General features: G+C 46.6%; 1 protein-coding gene across 9 annotated transcripts in view; it reads left to right on the top strand.

Moving 5' to 3' along the window:
• The first annotated feature begins 2,589 nt into the window (after window positions 1-2,589).
• The window catches only part of ST6GAL1 (ST6 beta-galactoside alpha-2,6-sialyltransferase 1), a 35,558-nt gene continuing 26,750 nt past the window's right edge, over window positions 2,590-11,397 (top strand). For 3 of the 9 annotated variants that reach the window (XR_012788008.1, XM_075570352.1, XM_075570358.1), the window contains exons 1-2: window positions 10,225-10,419; window positions 10,774-10,917. The gene's annotated coding sequence lies outside the window, so the exon portion shown is untranslated. The other 6 variants (XM_075570354.1, XM_075570355.1, XM_075570353.1 and 3 more) reach the window with 6 other exon arrangements.

Raw genomic sequence — 11,397 nt, 5'->3', positions numbered from 1 at the left:
GTCAAACTACTCGCAGACAATGTCGCGGGTCTCTCCCATGTACATGAGGTGACATTAGTGGGTCTCCTGGCGCATGACACACACTGTGAGTGACTCAGTGAGGGTAATAAAAGCCACAAACGGTGCTTGGAGGTGAAGTTGTGCTAAAACTTGGTGCCGGTTTGTGGATCTGGGCTTCTATGTTTGTCCTCCTGTCTCTGTGCAAATCTTGCCTCATTGATGGCATTCCCAGAACCTGCACCTCTTGCCAATGGTGTTGACACAGGAATTCATGTGACCAGTTGGACATTGTACCTGCTGACAGGACCTGGGCATTAGCAGGCGTGTGTTGCGTGTTACATGCCTTAGAGGTGGTCACATGCTCAATCCTGAGCCCCCACCAACAAAATGATATACTGTACCAGAATGACAATGGAAAAGGACAGGTGTTACCACATCATGCCGATGTATGATCAACATCACATGGGATGCATGATCTATATGACATGGGATGTATGATCTATATGACATGGGATGTATGATCTATATAATGTGGGATGTATGATCTATATGACATGGGATGTATGATCTATATGACATGGGATGTATGATCTATATAATGTGGGATGTATGATCTATATGACATGGGATGTATGATCTATATCAGGGGTGCGCAAAGTTTCTGAGCTGCGCCCCACCTTTGTGCCAGCCACAGCGCTCGTGCCCCTCCTTTCCTGTGACCCGGCATCAAATGACGCCGCGGGTCATGTGACATCACATCACGTGACCCTGCAGCAGCATTTGACACGTGTTACCACGGCGACGCGCACGGCACATGACCCCGCAGTGTCTTCTGACGTCGCGTTGCCATGGCGACTCGTCCAGAAGCCTACTGAATCCCAGTAAGTTCAGGTTGCAGAGGCCTCGCCCAATCCTCCGGCATTTTTAACTTAAATGCCTCTGGGAAGAGCACGGGGCCTCTGCTACCGCCGCGCCCCCCTCAAAAAATCCTGCGCCGCCCAGTTTGCGCTTCTGATCTATATTATGTGGGATGCATGATCTATATGACATGGGATGTATGATCTATATTTATGGGATGTATGTTCTATACTATGCAGGATGTATGATATGATCCATACCACGCCGGATGTATGATCTATATCACATGGGAAGTATGATGTTTTTCACACAGAATGTATTAACTATAGCACACAGGATGTATGATCTATATCACATGGGATGTATGATGTATATCACATGGAATCTATGATCTACACTGCATGAAATGTATGCTCTATAACACACAGAATGTATCATCTATGTCACACAGGATGTATGATCTATATCACACGGGTTGTACTGTATGATCTATATCACACATGGGATGTATGATCTACATGCAGTGCACATTATATACACAGAGCACTTCCTCTTCTCTATATTCCTCTTTGCTCCTCACTCCCCTCTATGTTCCCCTTCTCTCTTTGGTCGCCTTCTATCCTTCCCCCTACTCTCCTCTCTCCCCTTCCCATCAATACCCTCTCCCTTGCTTTTTGCTGTCTCCTCCCTTTCCTCTCATCTCTCCTCTTCTCTCCCTCCTTTCCATCTCTCTTCCACCTCCCTCTGTCCCCTCCTCCTCTCTCCAATGTTTACTGATGGGCACTGCCCTTGAATTACTGATGTGTGTTTTGTTGCTTAATATTGTCCTTGTGTGTAATTTGGCTTTTGATATCAAACTCTGATATGAACTCTGAGCTGCCAGATAAATCCCTTCACTAGTAACACTGTCCCCGTTCCCCTCCATGAAATTAAAGTGCAATAAATGTGCTGCGTAGCTGTAAAGAAACACTCCCAAAATGGGAGATACACAGACTCAGGACTGAGAGAATGAGGGATGGTCCAGTGTACATGACATGCAGAGCAGTGTGTATCTGTAACACGCAGAGCAGTGTGTATCTGTAACATGCAGAGCAGTGTGTATCTGTAAGACGCAGACCAGTGCATATCTGTAACACGCAGAGCAGTGTGTATCTGTAACATGCAGAGCAGTGCATATCTGTAACACACAGAGCAGTGTGTATCTGTAACACGCAGAGCAGTGTGTATCTGTAAAATGCAGAGCAGTGCGTATTTGTACCATGCAGAGCAGTGTGGATCTGGAGTTATATAGAGCAATAGGAGGAGTAACAGGGAGCAGTTATATTACATTCTGGAAGTTATAGGGCAGTGTACAGACATGCAGGTATTAAATGGGATAGTTCACGGTCCCAAGCCTGTCCCTGTGAATTCTTGCTCCCAGGGAGGTGCACAATTGCACATTGTTTCACACTTGCTCACATACTAACATATTTCATGTGTAATCACTGAGAGCAACGCTTCGGCACCTGGTGGGGGTAATTTATCAGTTATTAATTTTTTTTTCTGGGAAATCTGCTCTGAACACAATGAAATATTAGTAATGCTGAGTATACAAAGCTCAGCACTTTTCTGCCCAGTGCTTACACCCACCAGTATCATGCAGAATATTTCTATAGGAATCGGCTCCTGCGAGAGGCCCAGAGCAGTCTGACGTATATTTAGGAAGTGAAACCCCTCATTTCATAACAGATATCACACAGAAGGGGAAAGTGCCCACTGAGAGAGCAGTAAGCACATGGAGCAGCCTCCCAGGGAGGGCAGATTCAGCAACAGGAATGAAAAAGGTAACTAAAGGGTGTGTGGAGGTGAGGGAAAACAGCTTAATTTACCCAAGCTTCGATTCTGGTCCTTCATTCCCCAACTTAAATAAACATACTAACGACATGGTTATTGGAATGAAATGTGTCACTCCTTTTATTAACAAACATAACCATACAACCACGGTTAAGAAATAACCTAACACAACCCGGCTCCTTTGCTCAAAACAATGCAACATACAGCCTATGGGATAACTGTGGCTCAAACCCTAAATCGCCACCACAACCCCGATGACACTACAAACTGACATTATATTGCTGGGAGAGCACTCCCATAGTTGCCACATTAGCCATATCATGACACCATCTCCCCCCACAACTACACCTCAAGAGGTCTACCGACCTCCACCAATAGAACCACACCGGCAAGGTCCCAACACTCAACTGAACACCATCTCAGCCCGCTGCAATGAAAGAAAAACAGTTCATTACGTTCCCACAGTATAAACATATATATCACACGAAAATATATTATACCATTTAAAAATACATCCCCTTCCCTCCACTTCTTCCCCCATTCACCATCCATCAAATTTGTACAAAGAGCCAATCAACGGAAAACAAACAATGGGAAGGTGGGACTTCACTCATTGACCTGTCCAAGAAGAAGAGGCTGAACCATGATGACCCCAACTGTTTAAAACCTCCCCCCAAAGTGTACCTCACTTCCTGCCTTAACACCAACCCACATTAACCGTCACTTAACCTAACCTAAGTAAAGGGGACCCCTCCACTTAATCAGCTCTTGGGCTCTCTATGTTGTGATTTCATGTGGAGATACCTGTGCTCCACCTGTAACATTGTCACAAACCTGATCACATATGCCCCCCTAGGCTTGGACCCCAGTAGACTGCCCCACCCCCTTCCCCCTTAATGCATCACTGCTCTGACCCCTCTCCTCTTACAAGGAGACATGTCACTGACGAGACACGAGCGGGTTGTCTTATTTCCACCTTACCTCCACTAGATGTGCTGTATACAGGATTTTACATTATATTATACAATATTATATACTGTACCGGGACTTCCCCAGACCTCACACGTCTCGTCTCTGCTGGGAATCATCTGGGAGTGATGAAACCATTTTGTGTTTTTGGGAGATCTCTGCTATGACTTTCATGCCAAATCAAATCCAACTTTAACTTCCTCCCTTCACAAGCATTGTCCTTCCCCTGTACTCATCAGTTTGTACATCTGAGCCCGAAGCAAGGAGCCAGTAGAATAGTTTTCGGAGGCTCTGGCCCTTTAACTGGCCTACTTGAATCAGGAATCCTAGTTATCAGACACTCAGCTAAATATAAAGAGCTCTGAGGACGCTTTGTGCCCAGTCGATGGAGAGGGGGAGGGGGGGTTTGGGTTCAGGGCATCTTCTCTCAAACTTTTCCTTCCCAAGAGAACAACAAAGGCTCCTCTTTGCTTCCCACGTGATGGGGGAAGGGGGGATGGGACACATGTGTGGTGATGTGAGGGGAGGGAAACGTGTTCATTACCAGTGTATAGTTACTCACCATCATTATACAGCGCAGCATTTTCACCATCAGTGTATAGAGATACTCAGCATCATTATACTGCACAATGTATTCATTATCAGTGTATAGAGATACTCATCATCATCATCATCATACAGTGCAGCGTGCTCATTATCAGAGGGGTGGAAGTAAATGGATACTCATTATTACTATACAGAGTGCACCTTCAACACTGTTTATTAAAACCTTTTTGCATTAAACTCTCAGCATTACATTTGACATAACCCACAACTATCATCATTTTTAATAAAAGTGCTCCCCCCTTGAAAGTTTTGCAGACATTTTTTCACATGTCCACGTAACATCCTGCAAGATTACAGCACAAGATTACAGCACAAGATATTACATGTGAGCAATAATAAAGAAGCTGCATGTTGCTCTCCCCAATGCTTTATGACTTTGTTTATTAATGACCTTGAGGCGTCACAGAGAATACATTCTCCGTCTTTGCTAATTACACAAAATGATGTGAGGCAGATATCATTTCTCTACAGGATAAACCAGACATGCGGGCAGGTGTAGGCAAATGTAATGTTACTCATTGAGAAGTAACTATGAGCACGCTACCCACAAACTGGAGATGTGCACAAATGTCACTGAAGATCGCAAACCAGCTGAAATGTATCGATTTTGTCTCCCCAAAACTGTTACGGTTCATATTAAAAAAATCGGTATATATTAAAAGTTCAAGGTCTTTTTGTAAAGGCTCTTGCAGGAGCGGCTCAGTGAGTAAAGACGCTGACTGGCACTGAGTTTGAAGCAGGGGTTGTTGTTGCCAGTGTTAATATGTTATGTTTATTTTTGGTGTGCCAGCTGCGGACATATTGATATGGGGCGATTCATGTGTGCTTTGGGCTGCGAAACCGGCTGAGATTCGCCCTTATGGAAGAAATCTGGGTTTAAATGTAGAGCCCCCCCCCCCCCCTATTTGGGTCTACTAGCTAGTATAAGGGGTTAACAGCCCTAATGGGTTAACTGTGTGGGATCATGGGGACACCGATGTGGTTGCGGTTCAGTCATTTGATTTAATGCATACTATTTGGGGTCTTGCACAGTTGCAGGTCCATTTCAAGGGGCTACGGTTGGTTTGGTCTGAAATTGTTTTCAGACAAGCTTGAAGGGATGTTTGGGATATAAAAAACGATTGAGTGGAGCAGGACGAAGATAAATAAGACAATTCCAAAGTTTGTCATTGATAGGTCAAGAGGTTGGCCACAGATTGTGGGTTTGTATTGCTTGGATAGGGTTCATCTATCTGAGCTGGGGATGAATTTCTTTGATGTGACGTTGCAGGACGCAGTGGAAAAGGTTACTAAGGAGCTGGAGGCACGGGGTCTAATTGAAGGTCTTTAAATAGCCCTGGAGGTGGCAGAAATGTTGGGGGAGAAAGCTATATGAGAGTGTGGCTGTTAGAAGATGGGCCTATTATAAGCAACTGAGGGAGAGGGAGCTTCCTCATCTGGTTTGGTTATTTCGGGAGGAGCCAGTGTTCGGTGAGATCGGGTCGGGGGGGGCGGGGGATGGGACACAATGACGTGTTATTGCTGAATAACGGTTGTACAAGCACGAGCGCCAGGTGTCCTGGCTATTTCGCATGCGCGCGGGGCTGGGGGGGGGGGGGGGGGGTTGGGGCATTGTGGGTAAGTTGAGCGCGGTTGAAAGTGTCTTTCTTTTGTTTACGCAAGCGCCAAGCGTGGGTGAGCGTCCGTGCCCACGCGCACACCGCGTGAACAGGGACAGTTCCACTTGCCGAAACTAACCTCGGCAAGCACCGCACGGTCAGCACGCTCAGTGCTAGCGCGGCCTTACATTATTAGGATGTTTACGCTTGAATACAATTGATGACGACTCTCTGTTCTGGGATCGTAAATTGGCCAAGCATCATTTTTTTTTTTTTTTTTTTAGCAGTGTAAGTTACACAAAGGAAGAACGATGGTCTAAGAGGAAATCTGATTCTCATTAGCAAGTTTCTGATGGAAAGGCATTTCCCATTGTGGAACGTATTTAGTCAAATGTTTCAGTTCAGTTTTTTTTTCATTTGCTTTCTCTGGATCACTAAACTATAAATATATGGGGAGTATCTCACCCAATTATTTTAACACAAACCAAAAAACTTTATGGACATGAGTGTATTTGCCACTGAATATATTTCAGAATGTTTCTGTAACACTTTGTTACACAACCCTGAATCTGCCTGGTGAGCTGCTGGTCCCAGGCTTGTACACATTAGCTCAGTGCTGCCTGTACGTCATAGTCTGACAGACAGCTGCAGAGACCCGAGAAACACGAGGGGACAACTGGATACCATGTGACAAGCACATTGTGAGTACTGACCTCCTAACACACACAGAAAGGTATGTCTGTAGCACGCAGAGCAGTGTGTAGTGGGTATGTAACACGCACAGCAGTGTGTTTCTGTAACACAGAGTGGTGTGTATCTGCAACATGCAGAGCGGTGTGTATCTGTAATATGCTGAGCAGTGTGTTTCTGTAACATGCTGAGCAATGTGTATCTGTAACATGCAGAGCAATGTATCTGTAACATGCAGAGCAATGTGTATCTGTAACATGCAGAGCAATGTGTATCTGTAACATGCAGAGCGGTGTGTAACTGTAACATGCAGAGAAGTGTGTATCTGTAACATGCAGAGAAGTGTGTATCTGTAACATGCAGAGCAGTGTGTATGTGTAACACGCAGAGCAATGTGTTTCTGTAACATGCAGAGCAATGTGTATCTGTAACATGCAGAGCGGTGTGTAACTGTAACATGCAGAGAAGTGTGTATCTAACATGCAGAGCAGTGTGTATGTGTAACACGCAGAGCAATGTGTATCTGTAACATGCAGAGCGGTGTGTAACTGTAACATGCAGAGAAGTGTGTATCTAACATGCAGAGCAGTGTGTATGTGTAACACGCAGAGCAGTGTGTATGTGTAACACGCAGAGCTAGGGTTGCCGGGTTGCTTGTCCAAAAATACTGGACAAAATGGAGAATCGTTGGTGAGGAAGAATGTTATTTATAAATTGTTTCCAAATTTCACTCCCAAGTATTCACCAATTTGCACCATTTTATATTCTGTTTCGTAAAAAATCTAGGGAGAGGTCTTGGGAGGGAGCGCCCTTCCGAGGATTTTTTTTAGGAAATAGAAGATGAAATAGTGCAATTTGATGCAAATTGGTGCCTGCTTGCAGTGAAATTTAGAACAAATTCCGTAATAGTCAGATCATTTATAAATAACTGTCCTGTAGTCATACAGGCCCATGGCGCGCAATATTGCACCCCTCCTCATCCCCCTCTCTCCCCTTATCCTCCCTTCATCCCCTCTCTCCCCTCATCTCCTCTCATCCTCCCCCCTCCCTTCATCTCTTCTCATCCCCCCCTTCATCTCATCCTCCCCCCCTTCATCTCCTCTCATTCCCCCCTCCCTTCATCTCCTCTCATTCCCCCCCCTTCGTCTCCTCTCATTCCCCCTCCCTTCATCTCCTCTCATCCCCCCTCCCTTCATCTCCTCTCATTCCCCCTCCCTTCATCTCCTCTCATTCCCCCTCCCTTCATCTCCTCTCATCCCCCCTCCCTTCATCTCCTCTCATCCCCCCTCCCTTCATCTCCTCTCATTCCCCCTCCCTTCATCTCCTCTCATCCCCCCTCCTTTCATCTCCTCTCATTCCCCCTCCCTTCATCTCCTCTCATTCCCCCTCCCTTCATCTCCTCTCATCCCCCCTCCCTTCATCTCCTCTCATCCCCCCTCCCTTCATCTCCTCTCATTCCCCCTCCCTTCATCTCCTCTCATCCCCCCTCCCTTCATCTCCTCTCATCCCCCCTCCCTTCATCTTCTCTCATCCTCCCCCCTCCCTTCATCTCCTCTCATTCCCCCATCCCTCTCCTCCCCCCTCCCTTCGTCTCCTCCCCCCCCCTCCCTACACACACACACACACACACACACACACACACACACACACACACACACACACACACACACACACACACACACACACCTATATATACACACACACACACATACACCTATATATATATACACACACACACACACACGTATGTGTGCGGGGGGAGGGGGTGGGAGAGCATGTATGTGCCGGTATTACCTCTCTGGACTTAGTAACCAATCGTGGGATTGCCCCTGAGAAGGGATAGAGCAAGGCTGCTGCTGCTAGGGGGCTAGGCAGTTTTGTCCATCCTGATTGGCTGCTGCTGTGTAATGCAGCCAATCAAGAGGAGGTGGCAGGGAAATACGTGATCATTGGTCGTGACACTGCCTGCACTGTTACCAGGGCTTGCATGTCAGGGAGGGCAGACTCGTAGCCAAAACCAGGCATGATTACACTCTCCCCTCTGGTGGAAATCCAATGTCCCCACTTGGACCCAAATTTGGTGTACCATCCATCAGCTGCTACCTGAAATAATCACAACAGCATTATCAACAACATTTGGTACAGTTGATATCACACAGACAAATGTAGAGCATACATGTTCTTTTAAACAGTAGTGACCCTGGTTACTCCCAACATGGAGAACCCTGCTACCTATCACTATTAGTGATACGGGTCAGGTTTCTTAACTAGAGCACCCGTCATATGAGGTACCTTTACTGAAAATACCCTTTTTTGGGTAACGCTCTGACAGGTAGGGGAGAGGTACCTGGAACACACACGGAGGTGTGTACCTGTAACACACAGGGAAGTGTGTACCTGTAACACACAGGGAAGTGTGTACCTGTATGTAACGGATGTGCTCACCACAAACCAGGACCGGACCCCGGGGGTCTGAGGTGGGGATAGAGAAACATCGACCTGAGAATGCTAAGCCGGGTCCAGATTGTGGATTCCGTCGTCGTGGGTAGCTGGGTCGGGGTTGGAGAAAGCAAAATTAACGATATCCAGGCTGGGCTCAAGGCAGGCAGCACAGGAGCGATGGTCGAGGTCACAGGCTGGGGTCGGCATCAGGGAAGCCTTCAGCGAAGTAGCTTCAGTACAAGGGACAGCCTCCGTCACAGAGCAGTTACAGGGCGGGGGATCCAGCGCAGGCGCTTCACCATGGGAGGCTTCTGGAACAGGGAACTGGGCAGCTTCAGCACAGGGGCGTCTGCACAGGAAGCTTCAGCACAGGAAGGGCCCCCGGATGGAGGAGGCTTTCAGAAACACGAAGCTTCAGCATAGAGGCTTCAGCACATGAAGGCCAAGCAGAGGTGCTTGTGACAAGCATAGATACAGGAAAGAAAGGATTTCAGAATTATGCTCGAGAATCGTTGATGAGGAAGAATGTTATTTCTAGATGACCTGAGTGTTACGTAATTTTTTCTAAATTTCCCTCCAAGTATTCACCAATTTATATTCTGTTTCGTAAAAAATCTGGGGAGGGGTCTTTCTTGGGAGGGAGCGCCCTTCCGAGGATTTTTTTTTTTTAGGAAATAGAATAGGAAATAGTGCAATTTAATGCAAATTGGTGCATGCTTGCAGTGAAATTTAGAACAAATGATGTAATGGTCAGATAATTTATAAATAATTGTCCTGCAGTCATACAGGCCCATGGCGAGTAATACTGCACCACTCCTCATCCCCTCTCTTTCTCCTTATCCTCTCACTCCCCTCCTCTCATCCTCTCTCACTCCCCTCATCCACTCTCACCCCCCTCCCTTCATCCACTCTCATTCCCCCTCCCTTCATCCACTTTCAAACCCCCTCCCTTCATCCTCTCTCACCCCCCTCCTCCATTATCACCCCAGAGGACAGCCGGGGAAAACGCACACGCCTCTCTGCTCCATGCTTTTCTTCTGCTCTTTGGCCCCACCCCCCAGGCTCCTGCCACCTCCTCCTGATTGGCTTGGCTGCTGCTGTGTAATGCAGCCAATCAGGATGGAGGAAGCTGCCCAGCCCCCTAGCAGCAGCAGCCCGTGATTGGTTACTAAGCACAGAGAGGTAATGCCGCACACACACATGTCCGGTATTATCTCTCATTTTTTTGCCGGACAGCGTAACCAAATACTGGGCTGTCCGGACCTGGCAACCCTAGGGGAGGGCTGACCCTAAATAGCATGAACAGCCAATAGGGGTAGAGCTGCACAGAAAGCAGCATCAAGCTAAACTGGAGTCTGAGTTCAGAAACAGCCGATTCCAATTGCTGTTCAGGGAGAGATTTGCCTGGAACCTCTATAGCCATGTAAGTGTGAGTTCCAGATCCCTTACACTGTAACACACAGAGAGGTGTGTACCTGTAACACACAGAGAGGTGTGTACATGTAACACACAGAGAGGTGTGTACCTGTAACACAGAGAGGTGTGTACATGTAACACACAGAGAGGTGTGTACATGTAACACACAGATAGGTGTGTACCTGTAACACACAGAGAGGTGGGTACCCACCTCCCTTTCAGCTGTTTCCTGACACTGTCCCTCTCTTGCTCTCCCCCCTGGTTTTTAGAACTTCTCCTCTGGCTTTGCTCTCTCCCTTCATCGCTCCTCTCTTTCAGATGCTAATTGTTTTTTGTTTTTTTTTTCGGATGGGGGAATCAGAGTATGAAGCAAGAGCTCAGGAGAAGAACAGATCTGTGAGGCGAGGTTAACATCTTCCCTGCTGGAGACACATCAACCCAAATTAACTATTCTTCATCTGCGCAATGTGTGCAGGGACCAATCGGGGCTTGTGTAGGAGGTCTGGTAAGTGTCTTTATTTTCCTGTACTATTATCATATAAATCCTGTGCTCCACGATAAGCTGTCATGTCATTGAAATGTATGATGGATTTTGAGGGCGTCCCCGAATTCTCCTCTATACTGCACTTTTGTATTTAGCGTGATAAAATGTATATATACACAATATTACGGGTTCAGTAGGCTGTATATATACTATATAAGGAGTCTTTAGGCTGTATAAATACACAATATAAGGAGTCCGTCAGGCTGTATATACACAATATAAGGAGTGTGGCAGGCTGTATATACACACCATATAAGGAGCATTTAGGCTGTATGTACACACAATATGAGTCCACCAGGCTGTATATACACAATATAAGGAGTCCAGCAGGCTGGATATACACAATATGAGAATCCAGCAGGCTGTTTATATACTATATAATGAGTCTAGTAGGCTGTATATACACTATATAAGGCAGTGATTTTCAACGGGGGTTCCGCG

The sequence above is a fragment of the Ascaphus truei genome, chromosome 14 (assembly GCF_040206685.1).
Source record: "Ascaphus truei isolate aAscTru1 chromosome 14, aAscTru1.hap1, whole genome shotgun sequence".
NCBI classification, from domain to species: domain Eukaryota; kingdom Metazoa; phylum Chordata; class Amphibia; order Anura; family Ascaphidae; genus Ascaphus; species Ascaphus truei.
This window is presented reverse-complemented; position numbering and strand designations above follow the sequence as displayed.